At 41.9% G+C, this 23505-nt stretch overlaps 1 protein-coding gene across 3 annotated transcripts in view; it reads left to right on the forward strand.

Moving 5' to 3' along the window:
• SLC7A11 (solute carrier family 7 member 11) overlaps positions 1–23505 on the forward strand; it is a 314580-nt gene that overhangs the window by 163652 nt on the left and 127423 nt on the right. For all 3 annotated transcript variants that reach the window (XR_004349977.1, XR_004349976.1, XR_004349978.1), the window contains one exon: positions 18929–19051. The gene's annotated coding sequence lies outside the window, so the exon portion shown is untranslated. The remainder of the gene's footprint in view (positions 1–18928; positions 19052–23505) is intronic.

Consider the following 23505-nt stretch of genomic DNA (forward strand, 5'->3'; position numbering starts at 1 on the left):
CACATTTAGGAAAATGTTCCATTCTTGTATTTGGGATGTGATGGCCAGTCGTGTGCCTGAGACACGTTAGTTTGGCCTGTTGGGTATCCGTCCCACTCCTTCACTAATGGAACACTCCTGTTCTGCTTTACTGAGCCAGCCTTCTCCAGTTCTCAGGCCGCGTGGTTGGGAATGGTTGATCTTCTCTCTGACTGTGGGGCTGGGGCCGTCCTGAGTCCTGGCCAGTCACAGTCACAGGATTCTTGTTTCAGGGACAGGCATGTGACATAAGCCTTCAGCTCGTCTGTCTTTCAGGATGAGTAGGTGGAAGGATGTACACACTGAGATGCTATCGATTCTCTTTTCCATGATGTAGAAAGAGTCTGCCTGGGAATTAAGCCCATACAAAGGTAGAAGGACTGAAAGATGAAGGTCAGCCAGGTCCTGATGTTACACAGCACGTGTCTGAAGCTGTGCCCCGTCTGGCTTTTTCAGTTACGTGAAACAATACATTCCTTTCTTCAGCTTCGTTTGGGATGGTGTTCTGTTCCCTGGAATAGAAAGAATTCTGACTAACGCATGGTGTTCATTGTCTGACTCTTTCTTGTGAACCCTGTTGGGCCGGGTAGCTGGGCACAATTTGAGGTTAGAAGAATTGCGAGAGAATTTCATCTAGTAGTAAGTGTGTTTTGGAGTTAACGTTTGGTGGCCGTTCTGACCTGCTTCGGAGACTCTGTGGGCAAAATCTTAGTCTCCCACTCCACTAGGCCTTGGAGACTACAAAAAGAGCTCTCCTCCTAAAAGAGATGCCATTTTCATGGTTGAAACTTGACTTTATTGTTGGACATAGATTAAAACAGAAGAAAAATGAGAGGGTGTGAGAGAGAGGTGGGCTCTTCTCAGGCCACGGTTACCTCTGCCAGTACCATTTTCAGAGCCTCCAAGGGAGGAAGAGACACTAGTTTGATTGGTCAACCTACAGAGCCGGCAGCTGGACCACGCCAATGTGTGGATGGAGTGACTGCGCGGTGAGACCCTGTGCATGTCCAGGGGCGGCTCCTTATCTCTCTTCCATTCCTGGATCCGTGCAGCTGGTGGGTCTATTTGTGTGAAGGCTCTTCCTGGGACATGGCATTTTCTTCTGCTGTGGTTCTCCCTCTTTTCCTTCTCCTCGGTCTTGGCGTGGGTGGACTGTTCTTAAGACTCTAGCTTCATGGATGAGGTGCCTCTCCTTGGAGCACTTAGATCACGTACTCCAGCTCGGACTTCACCAGAGTTCTTGAAATTAAGAGTCAGAAGCTTGCACAACATTGCATACAGAGGTACTTTGATTCACATTCTACTATTGCTGTTTAGGCGAACAAGAAACGGTATATTTATACGATAAAAACGAGGCAAATAAATGTATTTTCTTTTTATATTATCCGTCAGGAAGCTCAAAGCCAAACGTGTGTCTTAACTTTTGTGTATGTGAGGAACCCTTGGGCTTTGTTAATCTGTGTTCGTAAGACTGCACACAGGTGTCAGTGGGCTGCATTCTCATCTGGAAGCTTGAGTGGAGGGAGTCCACTTCTGTGCTCACCCAGGTGGCACAGTTCATTTCCATGTAGCTGCATGACTGGGGCCCGGGCGTTTTGCTGACTGCCAGCCAGAGGCTGTCCTTAGCACCTAGAGGTTACCGGCAGTTCTCTGCCACGTGGTCTTCTCCATAGGTAGTTCAAACTATGGCCGTTTGCCTCTTTGAGGGCAGCAAGGCAGTCTCTCATACCAGCCTGCTAAGAAGGAATCTTGTATAAGAATGTAATCACAGAAGTGACATCTCATTACTTTTGCTATGTAATGAAACCCAGCCAAGGGCTGCATATCCTATTAACTTTGCCATGTTCAATGGGCTAGAAGAGAGTCACAAGTTCTATACACACTCAAAAGGAGGGGATTATGCAGAGTGAAACATGAAGAGGTGGAGATTATGGGGGTCATCTCAAAATTCTGCCTGCTGTAACCCATGTTTCCCAAAGCGCATTTCATTGAAGGTTACTTCCAGAGGTTGTAAGAATCTTTTTCAAGTAACAGAATGCAAGTGACAGGAGACTGATTCAAACCGTCTGAAGAAAATAAACAAAAACGTGATGATGTTTGCTCATAGAAGAGACAATTTGAGCTTTAGGCAGATGGGGCAACAGCACAGTTAGGACTCAGCTTCAATAAGGCCTTGATACAGTAAATAAAAGAGCATATCAGAAACGGGAAGTTATGAACCTTGAACAGCACTCAGGGAGAGCTCTCCGGAGGAATCAGCCATGACACAGGACACGCTGCAGGTGGGATCAAGGGCGCTCCACTTGTATTCCCTGTGACTGAAATTAAATCCGAAAAGCCCGCGCTGTGCGTAAAATGAGGAGGGAAGAAAACACAGGCTGACGTCCTGCCACCTGTCATACTCTACTGTGCTACACAACGTCGTCTCTCACACCTTTCTGCATTTGTAAATATCATTACTTTTTCTCCTACGATAACCTTTGTCCATCTCATCCTTGTCTACTACGCACCTGAAAAACTGTCACGTTTCCATGATTCAGTTCAGTAACTCTTAAGAGGTCTTCTCTCACCCCTGCTGGTCATTTGGGTAGATTTGGGTGCCACACCCCGTGTGCCCATAATTTGGGAGATACTTTTACTAAGCTCAGCCAATTCCGCATTCCCGACCCCTTTTTCCTTCGTACCCCGAGCCAGTCGTGGCCGCTGGACGTGGTTCTTGCCAATGAGACATAAATTAAGTCTTGATGTGGGAAAAGCTTTTGTTTTCTTGACACAGGAGTCCTACCTTTTCTCACCCTATTCTCCTCGGATACAAAACACAGACTTGATGCTGGAGCTATATGGCTGTCTTATGACCGCTGTGAAAAGGGCATGAGACTCAGAAAGGTCTGATATTCTTTTTTTTTTTTTTTTTTTTTTTTGCGGTACGCGGGCCTCTTTCTGCTGTGGCCTCTCCCGTTGCGGAGCACAGGCTCCAGACGCGCAGGCTCAGCGGCCAGGGCTCACGGGCTCAGCCGCTCCGCGGCATGTGGGATCTTCCCGGACCGGGGCACGAACCCGCGTCCCCTGCATCGGCAGGTGGACTCTCAACCACTGCGCCACCAGGGAAGCCCAGGTCTGATATTCTTAAGTGGATGAATCAGCCTAGCGACCAGCTCCCACTTTACTTCTTATATGTCAGACAAAACAAAATAAAATCTAACCTTTGATTGTTTAATTTCTAGATGATAGCACTGATTTAGAGCAGGCAGTTACTTATGTATTTACCTACCCTATGGCACCACGAACGAACTCCTTCATGTTGTAAAGTTTGTCTTGTTTTTTTCTGTCTTGCTCATATTAGCATCCATATTCTTAGAAGAGTACCTAGCACATAGTAAACATTCAGCAAATATTGGTTAAATGTCTTATCTTCCAAATTTGAATAGCTTATTTGGAGAGAATAATGTATTCTTGATAATCAGAATGAGAAGTTTCTAGTGGCTTGATTTATCTAGGTTTCTAGTTATTGATTGATTTTATTTAGCATGTTATCAGTGGCTTAGAAATACAGGAAAGGCAGATGAATAAAATCTATAGGGGTGTAAAACTGCAGCTGTAGATAAACGATTGGATGATAAAAGCAGGATTCAGAATGAAATAGTAGAAAAATTGGGGAGAGTCTCTTATGCTAGATGTGGTAAAATCAATAGGAATAAATGAAGTTAGCACTTAGCCAAAAAAAAAAAAAAAAAAAAGTACAATTTTGAATTCAGAGTAGATCAGAAGCAAAACCTAACAAACCCAAACCTGTTTGCAGAACACTAGACGCTTCTAAGTTAACGTCAGATGAGAAAGCGTTGACAGAATGAAGAATATTTAACTTGGGGAAGATGAGGAAAGGGTAGGGAGGAAGAGTGTTTATAACATGTGACATATTTGAAGCACCTTCTTGGAGGAGATAAGTTTGATTTGTTTGATATACTTTCAGAGGTACTAAGAGAAAAATTTGCAACCAAGTGTAGAAGCTGCAGGTTGAGAAATTGGAGCTCAAGGTGAGGAAGATGTTAGCAATACAGAATTTCCCAAAGTGGATTTTCCTGACTTGTGAGGCCCAGAGCTGTGCTGACTGGCAATGAGTTGTCATGTAACTAACTGTCTGTTAAGGAGAATGACAAAGTCTCCTTCTTTGGTTAGGAACTTGATTAATTTGCCTGTTAAGAGGCTTTCGTTTTTTTTTTTAATTAATTTATCTTTGGCTGTGTTGGGTCTTCGTTGCTGCACACGGGCTTTCTCTAGTTGTGGCGAGCGGGGGCTACTCTTCGTTGCGGTGCGTGGGCTTCTCATTGCGGTGGCTTCTCTTGTTGCGGAGCACGGGCTCTAGGTGCTCGGGCTTCAGGAGTTGTGGCTCGCGGGCTCTAGAGCGCAGGCTCAGTAGTTGTGGCTCACAGGCTTAGTTGCTCCGCGGCATGTGGGATCTTCCCGGACCAGGGCTCAAACCCATGTCCCCTGCATTGGCAGGCGGATTCTTTTTTTTTTTTTTATGTTTTTGCGGTACATGGGCCTCTCACTGTTGTGGCCTCTCCCGTTGCGGACCACAGGCTCCGGACGTGGACGCTCAGCGGCCATGGCTCACAGGCCCAGCCGCTCTGTGGCATGTGGGATCTTCCTGGACGGGGGCACGAACCCGCGTTCCCTGCATCGGCAGGCGAACTCTCAACCACTGCACCACCAGGGAAGCCCGGCAGGCGGGTTCTTAATCACTGTGCCACCAGGGAAGCCCAGGAGGCTTTCATTTATAGGTTAAAGCAAGTTGAGATTCTTTTCATTTGTTGCACAGCATGGTATTTTGGGGTAGCTTCTGCAATAAAGTGACTAGTTGGTGGTAGTTATGGGGTGAGGACTTGCCAACCATAGTCTGTGTTCAACTTGGTTTTTATAATAAGAGGGTTCCCTATGCTGCCCCTTACGTATCTCAGGACGAAAGTGTTTCTGATGCTGTCTGTTGGATGAGGGAGGCTCTGTGGTACTTGCCTATTTCAGGTACCGTGTTGACAGCTACTTATACACAAACACAAGCATGTTCATATTCTGGGAATCGTTGAATCACAGGTCACAGTATATTTACCTGCATGCTTATTGCATATATTTAATTTGGCTTGTACAGTTTTGGACGTTTTTGAATTTTAATGCTTTTGAAGGGGTCATCAGTGGTGGACAAAATGGAGTTTGCCACAGGTCCCTGGAAGCTGTTTTGACTTCAGGGATAAATCTGAATTTTGCAGAAAGGGGATGAGTTATTGATCTGATGACTCATACATTAGTGTTTCTGGCCCTCACTGCCTGGTCCTAAGGCATATTAGCCCCAGTTCTAGCGCTCAGAGGCCCCATGTGGCTCGTAGCCACTGTCGTGCACAGTGCCGGATGTCGTGACACAGAAGCTTCCACGTGTTTGCCATGTGAACAAACCCTCTTCCATAGCTCTACCTCTTCTCTTTCTCCTCAGTATCTCTCTCTTTTTTAGAAATAATCTTTAAGTCTCCTGTGGTCCTGTAGACTTCTCTTTCCAAAATAATTTACCCCATTTTTAGAAACCATTGAGTCCCAAGTCCACTTTTGTGTCATGTAAATTATGGAAGAGTAATTTAGTTGGTCTGTTCACTGCTAAATCCCCCAAACCTAGAACAGTTACGAATACATAGGCAGGAATTAAGAAAAACTGGTCAAGTGAATGAATAGATAAATGGATGAATTGATGCTCCAGGAGAAGCCATGAATTGAAAATGTTTCCAGCTCTGCCAGACTTCTGCACCTGTTTCGGGAGAAAAGTGGTCTCCTGGGTGAGTGAGAAGGGACGGCCAGCTAATCCAACATGGGGAGACCCTTCCCCTTACCAGGAATATTTTTTAAAAACTAATATCCCGCACTGTGGAGTTGAGTGTTCTCAGTGAAATAACCCTGTTCCCTCTGTTTACATAATTTTGATCTCATTATCAAGAGATACTGACTCTTTTCCTGATGGAGGCTGTATTACAAATCCTCTAATTAATTTGAAAATAAAGGGGTCCAGGTCTGCTATTATTGCTCCTATCCCGTTATAGTGCTATTAAAAAGGTTAAGCTTGTCAAATATATTTTAAATGTATATATCTTGAGGGCTGTAACCACCTTTTTCCTCTACCAGCTTAGCCAAGAGCCTTAAACGTAGTAGGCTGCCGATAGACATCCATCGCCGAATCAGTCAGCAGAGCTAGGCATCATCCAGGTCACATAGAGTACCTCAGTCAACAAATTAAAGCCCTTATGGAGTTCACGTCTAGGTAGAAGAATGGGAGGGAAGAAAAATAATAAGCCTCGGTCACAGTCAATGAAAAAATATATACTTCAGTAGAAAGTGATCAACGTGATAGAAATAACTGGTAGAGTAGGAAAGAGAATCACGAGAGGGGAAGAGATGGGTTGTAATTTTAAGTAGGCAATAAATTAAAACATTTTAATGCAGACCACTATGCTTTGATCTCATACAATATAGTATTATTTTTAAAAGAGAAACAGTAACATTATTTACACGTATGAAATTCATCTGAGTTTACTTTAACCTGACATTTTATTGGTATAATATTACTTGGCAGTCCTTTAGCTTGGATGTGACTGAACTGCCATAAACTGAGATGTAATGATAGAGGGCTTTGCAACCACCTGGGAAAAGTATAGTAAAGGAAAATATTATACACCTTACTCAATAATCTTGAGTTGGAAAAGGATAGAAAAATCACGCCAACAAATTTTGAGGAGTTTAATAGTTACTGCAAACGCCAGTTGTGAGAAACCACTAATAACAATGAACTGAAAAGGGTAAAACTACAAAATGAAATTCTACTTGAAAAAGACACATAACATATAGGATCAAAATTATAGAGATTTAGAAAATAGTAATGAGGAAATAGAAGATGTAACAACTCAGAAATTACATATATGAAATGGATTTTTCAGATTATATGTTAAAAGTAAACCGTGTGAGCAGGGAGTTGCCCAGATATATCCTCATTCCTAACTAGATAAAAATGAACTCCGTATCCATTGTATTTTAGATCAACCATTAAATTGAGAACAGCAGATAGAAGAAGTAGCATGGCAGAAGAAATTACAGTGATTGTCAATCAAGAGGTGTGACTTTGACCTCATCTCTGACAAGTGACCTCTCACATTTGTGGCTGTAAATGAAATGGTTAGGCCAAATGCCCAGTAAGAGCACTTCTAACTCTAGAATTACGTGAGTCCGAAGATCCTTCTGGAATCTTTCAATTTATAGAAATAATTACCTGGGCTTAGATAACTGGTTGATGCTATTTAAAATCATGCAATCCCCATCACAAACCCAAGGAACATTATTAGCACAAATGTTCCTTTTAGTTGGCCCCTTCTGGCAATCTGAAGTTTTTCTTTCATTTCTCATACCAATCTACTCTATCAGTACGTTGGAAACAATAATGGTAGAGGATTAAATGGGCATAAAGTTACACGGTTGGTCCTGATGCAAAACATGTAAAAAATCTTTTTTCTTAAATCAAATAGGTAGCAGAGAAACACCAATACCTTTAGTCACAATGCCCTCAATACCGGGGATATGACAATAAATTAGTGGGATACCAAAAATAAAAGCCACGGATATAAAGACTTTAAACATTTGGGGATCATCATTACATTATCTTACCTTTAAGACTGAAGCTCAGGAGAGCTCCACTTTCACGACACCAGCATGAAGAGTTCCATAGGTGAGTACCCAGAGAAACAAGCAAAGCTAGTGCAGACTATAAAAAATAATCCAGCCATTTAAAGTTTCTGGAAATAGTCCTAAGGACACACAGCAAAGCAGTGGAGAAAGAGACATTTAGTCAATAAAATCTACGAAAATGCAGTAAGATAACGAGCCTCAATCCACTTCCTCTTTCTCCCCCCCCAACCCCCTTTCTGGCTCAGATCCACAGAAACTTCACCCTAGGTAGGGGTGGCCAAGAAGTTGAGGCTTCCTCTCTTCTCGGTTTCCAGTCAAAGCTTACTTTATCCCATTGAGACAGAAAGTTACCAGCATTGCTCATTTCCTCCAACTTCAAGTCGAAGAGGCTATATTGCTGGTCAGTATGGGTGAGAGGTTAAGGGCTACCTTCCTGCAACCTGCTTCTGTCCACAGGATGAAGACTCCGTGCAGGGCAGGTTGAGACTACTTGCACCAAGATTGCCCTCACTCCAGCTCACTTTAGGACAGAGGTCCCATGACGGGAGAGAGGCAAGTTGAGAAGAGGCTGCTGCCATGCCCAGTGCCCAGAACAGTGTTGCAGAGAGTTTGTCCAGGGGGAGAGGCAGTCTATAGGAGAAGAAAGTTCTGCAGCTCCTCCCAAAGGAACTGATTTCGTCTGGAACAGTGTGTGGAGAAATTCAGGGCTAAGGGGGTCCTTGCAAACAATAGTCCCTCTTACACATTGTTGACTGGAGGATTGTTGCAGAAACTAACACCTGTGGCCCTACTACATCTCCGGTCAAAAATGTGTTAATTAAGAAGAACGCTCACAACCACAGGTGAGCTAGTTCAACTGAGAACTAGGAAAAGAGATACCTAAGAACCCTTGTAGGATCAGAAAAAAACTTAAAGACTTGCCTCAAAAAATATATCTGCAAAGGAGCCCAGATTTCATTGGATTAGACTTCTGAGCAATATGTTCTGTCTTGAGGACATTGTCAACAAAAATAGAGTAGTCAGCTGGTAATTAGAAAAGCCCAATGGGTAGGGGCTAATGCCAGATGAAGCCGACCGTTTACCAGAGAGATCATGGAAAGAGACAAAAGAGAGCCGTGTTAAAACTGCTGTTATCTCAGGGTGACTAGGCCCCATCCAAGGCTGCACCCAAGGAGGTATAAAAAAGGTAGAAATAGATTTCATTGAAAGAGCCAAACCAAGTCACCAAAATACAAACAAGCAGACAACAAAAACAGATCTTTGGGGGATCCAGAGTGGCTACAATATAGTACCTAAAATGTCCAGTTTTTAATAAAAAATAATGAGACCAGGGCCTCCCTGGTGGGGCAGTGGTTGAGAGTCCGCCTGCCGATGCAGGGGACACGGGTTCGTGCCCCGGTCCAGGGGGATCCCACATGCCGCGGAGCGGCTGGGCCCGTGAGCCATGGCCACTGAGCCTGCGCGTCTGGAGCCTGTGCTCCGCAACGGGAGAGGCCACAACAGTGAGAGGCCTGCGTACCGCAAAAAAAAAAAAAAAAAAAAAAATTATGAGACCAGCAATGAAACAGGAAAGTGTGACCCACATATAAGAAAATAAGAAAGCAAATCAGGAAACAGAAACTGCCTGTGAGAGGAACTGATATCAGATTTCACAAAGACTTCAAAATAGCCATGATAAATAGGTTGTAAAAATAAAGGAAATTATGCTTGAAGAAGTAAAGGAAGGTATGAAGACAGTGTCTCATCAAATAGACAATATTATTAAAATGATAGGAATGATAAAAAGAGAACCGAACAGAAATTCTGGGGTTGTAAAACATTTACATAAAATGAGAAATTCAGTAGAAAAGCTCAGCAGTAGACTTAAGCCAGCCAAAGAAAGTACCTTAGCGTTATTACAGATAGATAGGGATTACGCATTCCAAAGAGAGAAAAAAGGATGAAGAAAAATAAACAGAACATACTTTAGAAGAAATGGACAAATTTCTAGAAGAACACAAACTACCAAAATTCTGCAACCTCACAGTAAGTAAATAGACTGAATTAGTAAGTTTCATTTATTTGTGGGAACATCCTCTTTCTTATATTCATTATGGAATGATGGAGCTTACATTTCCATCAGATAAGTAAACTTGTTTACCTCCTAGTCTTTCCCCAACTGTCACTTCTACTTCCTTCTATAAGAGATGAAAGAGAAAAAAAAAAAATCTAATGGATCTTTTATTAACAGTTGATTGGAAGAAGAAATTTGTAAAGAGTGTTCATTATGGTACTACTTCTGCTTTGGTATTTACCCCTGCTTAGTTCTTTTCTTTTGCCTTCATTTCTTCATAGTTCATACTTGTTGCAAGACACAGCTCGAGTGCCTTAATTGGTGAATTCTCCTAAATATTTAAGAAAAACATAACATTAATATTATACACATTCTTTCAGAGAACAGAAAAAAATTATTAAACAGTTCTCAACAGGAATTATGGAGTCAGTATAACCTTGATACCAAAACTAACAATAAAAATTTGTGAAAGAAAAATCATAAACAACTATGAAAAAAACTTCTAAACAAAATCTAACAGAATCTACAACTATATACAATGTATAATACACCATGACCAGGGTAGGTTCATTTGAGATTTATTATTTGAAAATCAATTAAGTCATACATTCACAGAATTTTAAAAAAAAGATCATATAATCTTCATAACAGGTACTGAAAAAACAATTTGGCAAATCAAACATTTATGATAAAAAGAATTGGGAAACTAAAAATAGAATAAATTTCCTTATTCTGATATAACATTTCTAAAAATGAAAATCTTATGGCATGCTTCATATTAATGGTGAAATATTGAAATCTTTTTCTCTCATATAAGGAAAGGAAAACAAGAACGCCCTCTATTACAACGTTTATTCATTATTGTGCTTGAGATACTAGCCAGCACTATAAAGCAAAAGTATACAAACACACACATACGTGAACTGTTTAATATTGAAAAATGGAAAACAAGTTGCCATTTACTCATGGATAATTTTATTATATATATAGACATCCGGAAGAATCTACAAATAAATTATTAGAACAAGTAAACGAATATAGCACAACTGATGGATAGAACTTCACACTTTTAAATTGTATTTTATATAACAACAAAGAATTTAAAATTTTACAGAAATTACTAAAAGAATGAAGATATATTTTCTACTTTCAAAATGAGCAGAAGAGAAAGAAAACAATCTAAGGAATCTTTGGAGACTACCAAAGACTGATGTCAAGAAAAGGGTTCGGTAACTTAGGAGGTGGGACAGGGTTGTTTGTACATCTGCTCTCAGCTCCGCTTCTCATCTTCTGTGCTCCGCTCTGTATCACAGAGGGCTGGATGCCCGAAAGGTACCTTCCTGAGACTTCCTTGCCCGCTGGCTTCTGTTAGACTCTGACACTGTGGCAGGTGATTAGAAGTTGGGAGGAAGGAAACTAGGCAAAAACTCACACCTCTTTTAGGTGGGGAGGGCAGAGCGTGTAGCATAGGCTTCAGCTGCAGTTGCAGAGGGTGGCGGTGAGCCCCTGGGCTCTTCCTCAGGCAGCCTGCTTCCAGCAGCTGCACAGGTTTCCGGGGGCATAGCAAAGCAGCAGTAGCTGCAGGGGCTTTAGCGGCCCTGGCTAACGTGCCCTGACTCCGTCTGTTTCAGTGACAGATGCAAGGAACTCTGGACCCCAGGATTCCCACCCTAGCAACAGGAGAATGGGCCATGGTTTCTGCGAGGCAGCTTCCTCACTGCTTCCAAATAGTAGAGGCCACAGTGGGGCCCAGCAGCTCCACTACTGAGGACACCCTTTCCCTTCTGCTTGGGTGGCCTAAGATGGCACTGGCTTACTGCAGATACTAATCACTTGCGAACCTTTTCGTTTCCCTTTTAAACCTTTTGTCACTTATTCCCTGTATTAAATTTCCTCCAGTTGAAATACCAGTCGAAGTTTCTATTTTCCTGACTGGACGGTGATACTGAATACGCGATGGCACTACAGTACTGCAGAAATCAAGCTGGTTTTTCCTTTGTCTTTTCTTCCACTCTTACAATTTAACTTACCATTAGGTCTTTTAAAATTTACATATGTAGAATAAATCCTCTCATTGATTTAATATGTAGTATGTAAATAAATGAAGATTGCATGATAAAATACATACAAATAGATATAAGAATATTAAGTCAAGGAAAAATATTAAATTCTAGCTTTTGTATTTTAATACAAAAAAATTACTAAAATATACTAAGTCCTCCTGGAATTTAATATGTGGAGTATAAATAATAATGACTTAAATCAAGACAGGCATCAGATGGTAAGTAGGGAAGCCTACTCCCATATCGTAGGTGATTTCAGGGACAGAGAGCATGTTCTCTGTTCCCATTTGGGAGGCAGGGCTCCATAATGCTCCCCAAATGGGATGACCAGAGGATTTTACGTGAAGGCTTTGCATATTCATGCAGAAAGCGGGCTTGGCTTGCATCTTTTGTTGCATTGCAGAGTTCTGAAAGACCTGGTGGTATGGAGAAAATCACGAAATTGCTTCATGCCTGAAGAGAGAACATCTGATTGTAAAGGTTCACTGGAGGCCTGAGGTTGAGATAAGGGGCAAGATGAGTGTGTACACATCAAGACCATGGTAGGGGCTCTGGTCATGAGCAAGGATCTGTGGATACGTCAGCTGTGGATACAGAGAGAACAAAGGTGGTCATAAAAGGTTAATATGGAGGGTGATATAGTCCATTGGAACCTGAGGAGTACCCTTGAAAAATACACTCCCCCACTCCCTCTGTTGTGATGACCTGTCAGCAGCTGCTTGCTTTCCAAAGCTCTCCCACAGGGGAACGGGTCAGGAGGCAAGAGCCCAAGAGGAGCGCATATCATTAACATCTCTGTTAATTAAATACTTACACCAAAAAGAACGTTTCGACAAGATGTGACAGAATTACCTGCAGAAGCCTAGATTATATTTCTTAAAAAAATAGACTTTAATTTGTAGAGCAGTTTTGGGTCCACAGCAAAACTGAATGGAAGGTACAGATATTTCCTATATAACCCCCATCCCTACACATGCATGGCCCCCACCATGGTCAACAACCCCCATCACAGTGGAACATTTGTCACAATTGATAGACCTAAAATGACACATTATTACCAGTGAGAGTCCATAGAGTACCTTAGAGTTTTTCTGAGAGGCTTTATTTGCCCTTCCTTTTTGAAGGATTATTTTGCAAGGTACAGATTACTGGGGTGGTGGTGTTTCTTCTCTTAACACTTTAAATATTGCACTCCACTCTCTTCTGGCTTGCTGTTTCTGAGAAGTCAGATGTAATTCTCACCTTTGTTCCTCTATCAGTGTTGATTCGTTGTGGTGTCTTGCAGGATTTTTTTTCTTTATCTTTGATTTTCTGTAGTTTGAAAATGGTACGCCTAGATGTACATTTTGGGGGCATTTATCCTGCTTAGCATTCTCTGACCTTTCTGGATCTGTAGTTTGGTGTCTGATATGAATTTGGGGGAAATTCTCAGTCACTATTGTTTCCAATATTTCTCCTGTTAATTTCTCTCTTTCTTCTCCTCCCTGTATTCCCATTATGTGTATGTTAGAACTTTGGTAGTTGTCCTATAGTTTGTGGACATTATGTTCTGTTTTTCTTTATTACAGTTTTTTTCTATTTGCTTTTCAGTTTTGGAAGTGTCTATTAAGATATGCTCTATACCTGAAACGAACACAACATTGTCAATTAACTATGCTCCAATAAAAATTTTTAAAAAAAGACATGCTCAAGTGCAGAAATTCTTTCCTCACCTGTGTCCAATCTACTGCTAAACCCAACAAGGGAATTCATTTCTGTTACAGTGTTTTTGATCTCTAGCGTGTTTCTTTCTCTCTCTTTTCATAGGATTGCCATCTCTGTTCATATTGCCCATCTATCTGGCATGCTGTCTACTTTATCCTTTAGAGCTCTTAAAATTTTAATAATAATTGTTTTAACTTTCTGGTCTGATAATTCCAATATCCCTGCCATGTCATCTCCTAATGCTTGCTTAGTCTCTTCAGAGCGTGTTTTTGCCCATAGTACGTCTTGTAAATTTTTTTGGTAGCCAGATATGATATGCTGGGCAGAAGGAGCTACTGTAAATGGGCCATTAGTAACGTGGGGGGGGGGGGGGGGGTGGTGTTGGGGGAGGGGAAGCATTCTGTGGTCCTTTGATTCGGTCTCGGTCTTTTCATGAGCCTCTGCACCTGGATGGTGAACTTCATGTGTGCTTCTCAATTACACCCCCCTGACCCCCCTCAGGTGGGACAGGATGGCCAGAGTGGGCTGGAATTGGGGATTTCCCTTCCCCCAGAGCACTTAGACTCATAAACCCCAGCCGGTTAGGCTCTGGTTAAATAGTTTCTCCTGAGGGCAGATCTTGCAAGAACCAGAATGCTCTGGTGCATTTCAAGATGGCTTCTTTTCCCATCCCGTACGAAAAGCGTGAGAGGGTTTTTCTCAGATATTCACTGTCAGAACTCGGTAAAGCTCCCAAGGTAAAGACTCACAAAAGTGTGGCGTCCTCCCGGTGACTGGGTGCCCCTGGAGTTTTTCCTCTCTCAGACTTGTCCACACTGACCAGCCATTCATCAATTCCTGCTCGGCTTTTTATACCCCCGTGCCGGTTCCTACAGAGGTTTCTGCCCCCGGGCTTCTGATCCGGTAAGTGGTGCTTCTTTGTATTTGCCTGTCAGTGAATTTGGTAGCGGCAGTTTGGCGTGTGACCCCACTTCGGGGTCTAAAGAGTTGTTGATTTTTCAGTTTGTTCAGCTTTTCACTTCTTGTTAGGACAGAGTGGCGACTTCCAAATTTCTTATGTGCCGAACAGGAAATTGGAAGTCTATATTACAGTTTTTAAAGGAAGCTCCGAGAACAAGTTGAATGCAGTGGGGAGAAATATGGAGAGTTGTGTTTCTGCACATCTGAATCATAATGCATAAGTATCAAACTTGCTATTAAAAAAAAAAAAACTGGGGGCTTCCCTGGTGGCGCAGTGATTGAGAGTCCGCCTGCCGATGCAGGAGACACGGGTTCGTGCCCCGGTACGGGAAGATCCCACATGCCGCGGAGCGGCTGGGCCCGTGAGCCATGGCCGCTGAGCCTGCGCGTCCGGAGCCTGTGCTCCGCAACGGGAGAGGCCACAACAGTGAGAGGCCCGCGTACCGCAAAAAAAAAAAAAAAAAAAAAAAAAAAAAAAAAAAAAAACAAAACTGTATACCACACACTTGTAAACCATCCACACTAAATCATGAATATGTGAGGGACGGCAAAGGGCTCCTCTTCCAGGGGCTTCTCCTTTTCTGTCTGCATTGCCGTCGTTCTGCAACTCTTCTCACTCCCCGGATATCTTGCCCCGGTCTGTGTAGGGCTGAGATATTACTTCATTTTCAAACCTTACTTCCTACATTCTTAGTCATCACATTTGCAAACACTTGGTATTCCCAGCCTGCCAGGTGTTTACATTTGTGTTGTTTCTCTCAGTTATGTTCTCTCATCCTCATTAGTTGGCCGTGGTGACGATTTCTATGTGTTTCTAGGTTCTGCAGCTCTGTCTAAAGTGAACCTCCTGAATCCCACCTCTCCCTTCACTGTTTCTGTATTTGTCCTGCTATACAATCAGCGTTCCGGATGATACATCAGTGGGAGGGGCATCGTAAATCACCTTAGTCAGGAGGACTTACTTTGTGCTTCCAGTTGAGCTGAAAGGTGATTCCTCACTGCAGAAGCAAGATAGCATTTCCTATTTAAAGATTAAATGTTCCCTTGACAGCAGCAGCTGGATGTACCCCTTAAACATTTTCCATCCAATGGTGTATAGGCAGCAGGAGTTCTGTACATCCCCAAGTAAAGATCTAATATAGAAATAATGATACTTTTCGTTAGGAAGATTGAGAATGCTATTTTGTTTGCTGTGTTCACTTCGTAAGATAAACTAAATATATTATTCCACAACAACAAAAACTATTGCTGGTTACTGTATTCAGTTTTCAATCGTTTTGAGTAGATTTGAAAGGTATGGACGATAAGTCACTGAAGAAATTAAATTCCCTTTTTGAGGAAAGATACTCACAAAGGAACCAAGTTGAAGTTTCACACACCAATTTTGATTACCTTTCTACAAGCAGTTAGAATGTTATTTTCTAAGCTGCAGAGCAATTAATGGCTAGAACTGCAGGAAGCATTTAATTGAGTATTGATTTAAGGCCAAGCTGTTGGTTGGCTGAGGCATTGCATTTATAATTAATGGACCTGAACCAGGCTTTAATTTTTCTACACTCTACCTGATTTTCAAGCGTTGTAATAACAACCCTCAAACAATCCATAGAGGGAGTCTCGGACTTTTCCTATTAACTTTTTAAAGTTTTGACTGAATTTTTAAACATACGCAGAAGACTTTTAGCTTTCGGTAGTAACTTCAGTCTGCTGCCTTTTTAATAAATTTAAGATTAAATTCTCCCATTGCCAGATTGCCAGTTAGTCGATCAATTCATACATGCAAATTTACTACAGGGCAATATGATCAATGGCATGATTTACTGAAGAGGACGGTGCCTTACGCTTCCCTGGAGTTCTGTAGACAGAGAAGAAATTCTCATTTGTTTGGGGTAGTGCTGAATGCTTACTTGAAGGGCAGAGGATGGGCAGAAATTCCTTTCAAGGCCTCACCTGTAATAACCTCCAATGATTAGTCCCTATGACAGAAATATATGAGTTTGCAATTTTAAAAATAGCCATCTGGCCGTTTTCTGATAACGGCACGTTACTCAATTCTAGCCTTGCTGTGTTTAAGATGATGACTTACGTTTTTCTCAGTTTAAGTGTCAAATGCATAGCCTCCTTGGGACCTGTAGGTATACAAAGATGAATAAACATAGTTGGGAGTGGCCATCTCTATGCATGTTACAGCCTATTCTGAATATAAACATTACAGAACTGTATGGCATAACTAAACCATATGGCAATATGTAACACATGCTATAATAAAGAACGAATTATTGGTTAAATCTGTGAGCGAAACTTTCTAAAATGATCAGCTGTCTCATTTTCCTTGTCCTACTTGCTTACCTTCCTCCCCAGTTCATTCTTAGAACTAAAACCCCTTAATTTCGAATCTCAACATTACCCAACAGTTGCCACAAAGCCTTCTTCTGCGGCATAAACGTTTCAGCCTCATCTCGCTCTTTGAACATTTGAGACTAGCTGTTTGTTTCTGCTGTGTGGTGGTTTGGGAGTTTGCTGTAATCCCAGCAGCAATTTCAAGTCTGGCAACTGGTACTCCCTTTCTGAAGTGTGGAACAGCTACTTTGTGTCAGGCCCCCAGAGAGTTTATGCTTTGGAGAAAAAGCAATGGAACACTTGCAGGAAGGGTTATACCCGCTGAATTTTAAAGCACTTCAGTGGATTCGAGGCTCCAGTACATTTTAATGATCGTGGAGCCCAGAGGATAAGTCAGTCAATCTCTCAGAAAGTAGGCGCTCAGGATGAACCTTGAGGATTTTAGATATGCGTCACTGAGTGACTACTTATTTACTCTGCGTCTTCAGAATTAGGTGGCGTGAAGAAAAATGAGGTAGACTGTAGCTTTCTTTCCGTTTCAGATCAGCCAAGTTACCTGCTGATAAAACAGCATAAAAAATGAGCATGTTTATAACTATACTCATTTTGAATACTGAGCAGTGAATTTTAGGGGCTGGAGCTGTGCTGGAATCTGAGTATACTGACGAAAAGGGTAAACAATTACCTTTAGCTTAGCTCTTTGTCAATGTATTTTATGTACAAACGCGTCTGAGTGTCATTTAACATTTGCAGGATTGTCAGTTCACTTAGAGTATTGTACTTTTTATTCTTTAAACCTGATATTTATTCCTATGTTATTTGAAATATGTGAAGAAAATTCAAAACCTTCTTGAGTATGTGTGTTTGTATGACTCTAGACCTCCGGTGATGCTATGGAAACAACATTTTCTTAAATACTAATTATCAACACATTCGTTCCAATAACACTGTGTCTTTTATTTTTGTATTGAAATATTCTCACTGTGGGCACGGAGAATTAAAGCTATATTGCAGTAGCAGAGGCACCCTGAGCTGTTTGAACTGAGTTAGCAGTTAAGAGGCATGTATCAAAGGCATGTACTATGATCAGCTGATGAGAACATGGCTTCTTCTGGAAAAGGAGATGGGCATTTGGGCCTGAAAGTGCTTGTGGATTATATAGTTAGCATTCCAGGCACAACGAGGGTGAGATGGAAAAAGGGTGGGTATCCTGTGAATGAATGAATGAGAAAGTGAAAGAATAGCCAGTACTATTGTTGACGACCGTGATTAAGTTACATTTTCTGTTACCCCTCCTGTGTTATCTTAGTTCTCACAGAAGCCTGGGGGAATACTGTCAAGGAGATCTAGCTAAGTAACAATACGCGATGATATCAAAAAGAGTGTTTGAACACTGGCAGTGGAGGCCCTGGAAGTAGAAACCCAAGCCTCCCCTCTTCCCTGCCAGGGATTCTGTAGTGATTGAAGCATCTAGGATAGGTCTTTTCCAAGCTCAAGCTCAGCACGGTAATTTTTTTTTTTTTTGCTATGAAACATGGGTAAATAATTTAGCCTACTACCCCTCAGTTTCCTCATCTTAAAAAAAAAGATAATAATTGTTCCTACTTCATAGGGATGGCTTGAGTATTAAATAAGACGACCTATGTAAACTTTTTAGAGTAGTTCTTGACAAATTAAAAGAATTTTCTAAGTTTCAGTAATTATTATTAATATCACCATCATCATCACTTCATCTGTGGAATCCTGAACGTTCCATCTATTCTCCTCTGTAGCCTTTAAAATTATGTCTGAAAATGGTATTGGACCTTTGTATTCTTGATCACTGGTGTTCTTACCTGCTGTCCACGTGACCCTGACGGGGATGCCGATCTGCACCACGTGGTGCTCTCAGGGTGTCTCAGCTCGGACGTCACTCTCTCTTTCCTTGTGTGGTCCCTGTTGCTTTGCCCTTACGAAATTCTAATCTCAGGGAAAGGATGTCCCTATCCCCACTAGCCTTAAGGTAGGCCTGGTGTTTGCGGTTTCTTAAAATACCTTGATATTAAAACAAGACCTATTTGTCTTTCCCTTTCTCTTGTAGATATCTCTGCAAGATTCCCTCGGAATGAGTTAGCTTAGAGTGCCGTGCTCACAAATGCCACTCGCTCCACTAGCACTCAGCCAGTGGGCTAGGCCAGACCTCAACCAGTATCCTCCACTTCAGGTATGTTTGCTGGTCACTCAGACCACATCTTAAGGTTTAAAAAGAGTGTTGTCATTGACCAAACCTCTTACTTGAAATTTGTAATTTTGTTACCATAAGCTCCAACCATCACTTCAAGTGGTAGGTTAGTTTGTTTATTTGAGATTTTTCTTGTTTTTTGAGGAAGGCCTATATCACTATGAACTTACCTCTAAGAACTGCTTTTGCTGCATCCCAAAGATTTTGTGTGGTTGTGATTTCATTGTCATTTGTCTCAAGGTATTTTTAAATTTCCTCTTTGATTTCATTGTTGACCCATTGGTTTTTTTAGTAGCATGTTGTTTAGTCTCCATGTAATGTTTTGGTTTTTTTTTTCCTCAATTCTTTTTCTGTGGTTATTTTCTAGTTTCATGCCATTGTGGTCAGAAAAGATGCTTGAGATAATTTCTATACCCTTAAATTTGTTGAGGCTTATTTTGTGCCCTGGTACATGGTCAGTCCTAGAGAATGTTCCATGTGCACTTGAAAAGAATGTGTATTCCGGTTTTTTTGGATGTCCAATTCTCACTTCAAAAGATATCTTTTAAATTCCTCTGAGATGGCTGCTTGCTTCTCTATATATAAAGGAGATGGAGTAGAGACATGGGCAGGTTAAACGCTCAGGCTGACACATGGACATAACAGAGCTATTGCAAATGAAATCTCAGAGCCTTGAATTTTGAATGGAAGCAGACTGCTATGGCTCTATTTTGTCACGAATATGTATAATAATACAAAGGGAAACAACTTGAAGCCCTAGAGAGGTGTTTTACATAATCATTTTGTTCAGCTGAACCATAATTCCATTGATCCTTGAGGTTGGAAATGGTTTAGGGGAGGAGTACACTCTAAAGAAATTACAATGGTTTTCCTTTCAGCATGTATATAGTTTCCTTATGGAAGACTTGCGCTTTTGACTATTTACAAGCCATTTTGAAGAGGCTGAGTGTAAGTCTAGTTAGTGACCAAACAGGGAAAAATACTGTTTATTTTTTTTAATAATAAAAATCCAGTGGAGTGGATTAAGGAAACAATTTGTTACTCTGTCGTGAGAGATTTCAGGAAAAAGTTGCCAATTTTTTGGCAAAAAATGGCATTTTTAAAAATCAATTCCACTCAGCAGTATTGATTTGAGCAACGTTATGGGGAGTAGAGTATGTAAAACAATGAAATTCACAGGGAGACAGAATGATGAAAAGTAAAGGCATTGCTCCAAAGCTACAGTATTTCTCATTCTTAAAAGGGACATGAGAATATGAAATAAAGTGATGACCGAAAGCAGAGGTGCAGCACTGGGTGTGCTGTTGTGTTGGTATAAATCATAAAAAATGTTCCACGATGTAAATGTTTAGGGTACTTTTATTGAATTATTGCAACAGTGATAACGTGCCATGAAAGAAAGGCATCCCCAGATATGCTAATTAAGAAAAGGCAACACACCGTAAACAGTGCACAAATCATAAAATATTTAGTTCGTGTTTGCTGAGAATCCAAAGAGGTTCTGTTTTAACTTTATAGGTGCAATTTGGCTGGAAAAGAGGTGTGTGTGAAGCAGATGGTTAAATGCTCTTTTGCTATTACTCGATGTTTAACAAGGTGCTCCAGGATGATGAGAGGGAAGGACAACTTGACTTAAGTACTCTTTTAAATCACTTTGATGAGTTTGAAGACGGATATTGACCCAAAAAGAAGTGTCTTTGCTTTGCAAATCACTTTGATGCGTATACAGTCTATTGGGCAGCCATTGACCAAGTGGATGTGTTAAGTAGTTGGGAAGGTTAGCTATACATTTGCTAGTACCTATGTTGTATCTGCGTGCTAAACTCAGAATGAAAGATGAATGAGACCCATACCTCATTCCTTAAGTGGCTTTAAAGGTATCCCATCAAATTGTCATTGTTCTCTCTACATCTAGACATGAGAGAACTTAACTACCCATGAATGGAAAATGTCATTTCTATTGTCACACCTTAGGGTTCATCGAAATGAGCTGACAAAATGTACTGTATATTTTCTCATTGGTTGTTTTCTCTCTCCTTCGTCAGTATTTCTAGTCTTTGAGCCAGGCTTACGTAATAAAATCTTTGGACCCTGAACTTTACATTTTCTAAGTAACATGCCGAAATTACGTTTGCTTCTGTGACTTTGCAGATAATAAAATTTGCTCCTTAATCTCTTTCCTTACCATTATGATCCTGAGACTCTCTCTTCAGAATTGGTTAGGAGATACTGAAAATGGATCAAAGCTATGCTGGGAACTGCTGTTTGGGGAACTCCACGTCCCTTTACCTGTCAGCACCTCTCTTTGTGTTCCAAGTCCTATAATGATCAGGGCAGTTCTAGCCTAGTGTTAACAACTTTGTAGACCAGTTTCTTTAACTGGGTTTCCTCACTATTGCACGAATCCTAATCCTAGCAAGATTACTAGTACAGGCGTGAAATTGTCTGGAAGTGTTGAAGGTTCTGCACCAAGCTAGCACTCTGCCTGTAGAAGTTCCTCGGAGGGTATGCTTGCAGGGCCGCTTTACAGAAGAGCATTTTGTCCTCTGATTACAAATTTGCTATTAAAAACTCTCAAGGAGGGCTTCCCTGGTGGCGCAGTGGCAGAGGGTCCGCCTGCCGATGCAGGGGACGCGGGTTCGTGCCCCGGTCCGGGAAGATCCCACGTGCCGCGGAGCGGCTGGGCCCGTGAGCCATGGCCGCTGGGCCTGCGCGTCTGGAGCCTGTGCTCTGCAACGGGAGAGGCCACAACGGTGAGAGGCCCGCGTACCGCAAAAAAAAAAAAAAAAAAAAAAAAAAAAAAAAAACTCTCAAGGCTGGCCAAGGCATATAGATCCAGGTCATCACCTGAAAGAACTCAGTCTCACTCTAGCCGGTTAGAAATATATTTGGAACGTATCCAGAGTGCAGACATTTCTTTACTGTTCCCATCAGGTCGTATTTACCCCGTGTAGAGACTACTTTGAATCAGTGCTAGAGGTCCAGTATCTTCTTTTGCATCCTTCCTTGTTCCTTTTTCATGTCTCCCTTCTGGAAGTGCCAGTTTTATCCTTCCCACTCCCTTTGTAATGAAACCAGCTGGTTAGGATGCGATCGGGAGGGATTCTTGTGGGAGATTTGGAGGCGGGAAGTGAAGTGGCAGCCATTTTGTATCTCCCACGTGCCACCGACCTGCCGTGTCACCTCATTGGTGGTAGTGGGCTGGCAGCATTCCACCTTCTGCTAGAGCCGACTTCAGCGTCTCTGACTCCTGGGCCAAGTGTGTGTGCCTGGCTCCACGAGGAAGGGCCCTAGTCTCTAGGACGCCCTTATCACCAAGGTCACACAAGCATAAAGAACTGACCAGTGTTTCCCATTGTCCCTGCGGCCTCCAGCTCATGAGTTTCAGCTTGCTTTTGCCCTCCACCACATTTGTCTGTCTTTCCTTCCCAACTGTTTGCCCCGTGGGCTTCAAGCTCCAGAATCAAATGCAAAGACAAGTACTTAATCAGCTCCCAGAATTCCATAAGGCCAAATTTTTGTAATAAATGGCTTCATATTGATTATATTTATAAACTTACCTATATATTGGCCCTAGTGGTTTTGCCTCTAATAAAATCCTGACTGATACTAATTTGGTACCATCAATGGTTCTAGAAGGACAGAATCTTAAGAATGAATCGGTTCTGGGTTTTCTGGAATTGGTTCCTTGATCGGATAGGTTCTAAAGGTATTAATGACGCTGTTTCCAGTGGTTAAAAGGATACCGGTAGGCTGTGCCATGCAACAGTAAAACAGTTACATAAATTATCGTCTTTAGATACTTGTAATCAAGCAACTATAGAAGGCAAGGCGCCAGGTGAACAATTATTTGCTATCATAAAAGCTTTCATTAAAAATAGGAGGACAGGGCTTCCCTGGTGGCACAGTGATTGAGAGTCCGCCTGCCGATGCAGGGGACACCGGTTCGTGCCCCGGTCCGGGAAGATCCCACATGCCGCGGAGCGGCTGGGCCCGTGAGCCGTGGCCGCTGAGCCTGCGCGTCCAGAGCCTGTGCTCCGCAACGGGAGGGGCCGCAGCAGTGAGAGGCCTGCGAACCGCAAAAAAAAAAAAAAAAAAAAAAAAAATAGGAGGACAATGGCATTGGTTGCTTATAACTGTGCTGGAGAACTTGGGGAAAATGTGTGACAAGCATAAGGGTTTAAATTCCCAGATCAAAGTCTGCACAAAGGATCTGAAGGCTTCTTTGACTTCCCTGAAAGAAATACTTATGTCCTGTAGTTACAGCGCTGAGATTTCTGGAAATCAGACCTCAAATCTGATCTTGAGGTGGACTGAATTACAATGCAAATGATTTCGCAAACTCATAGGCTGTCTTTTATTAAAGTTAAGGCATTGGTTGGGAAGGAATGGGATTGTGAAAATTGGGGTAGGGACATAGGGGTAGATACTAATGA

Source organism: Phocoena sinus, chromosome 5 (genome assembly GCF_008692025.1).
Source record: "Phocoena sinus isolate mPhoSin1 chromosome 5, mPhoSin1.pri, whole genome shotgun sequence".
Taxonomy (NCBI): domain Eukaryota; kingdom Metazoa; phylum Chordata; class Mammalia; order Artiodactyla; family Phocoenidae; genus Phocoena; species Phocoena sinus.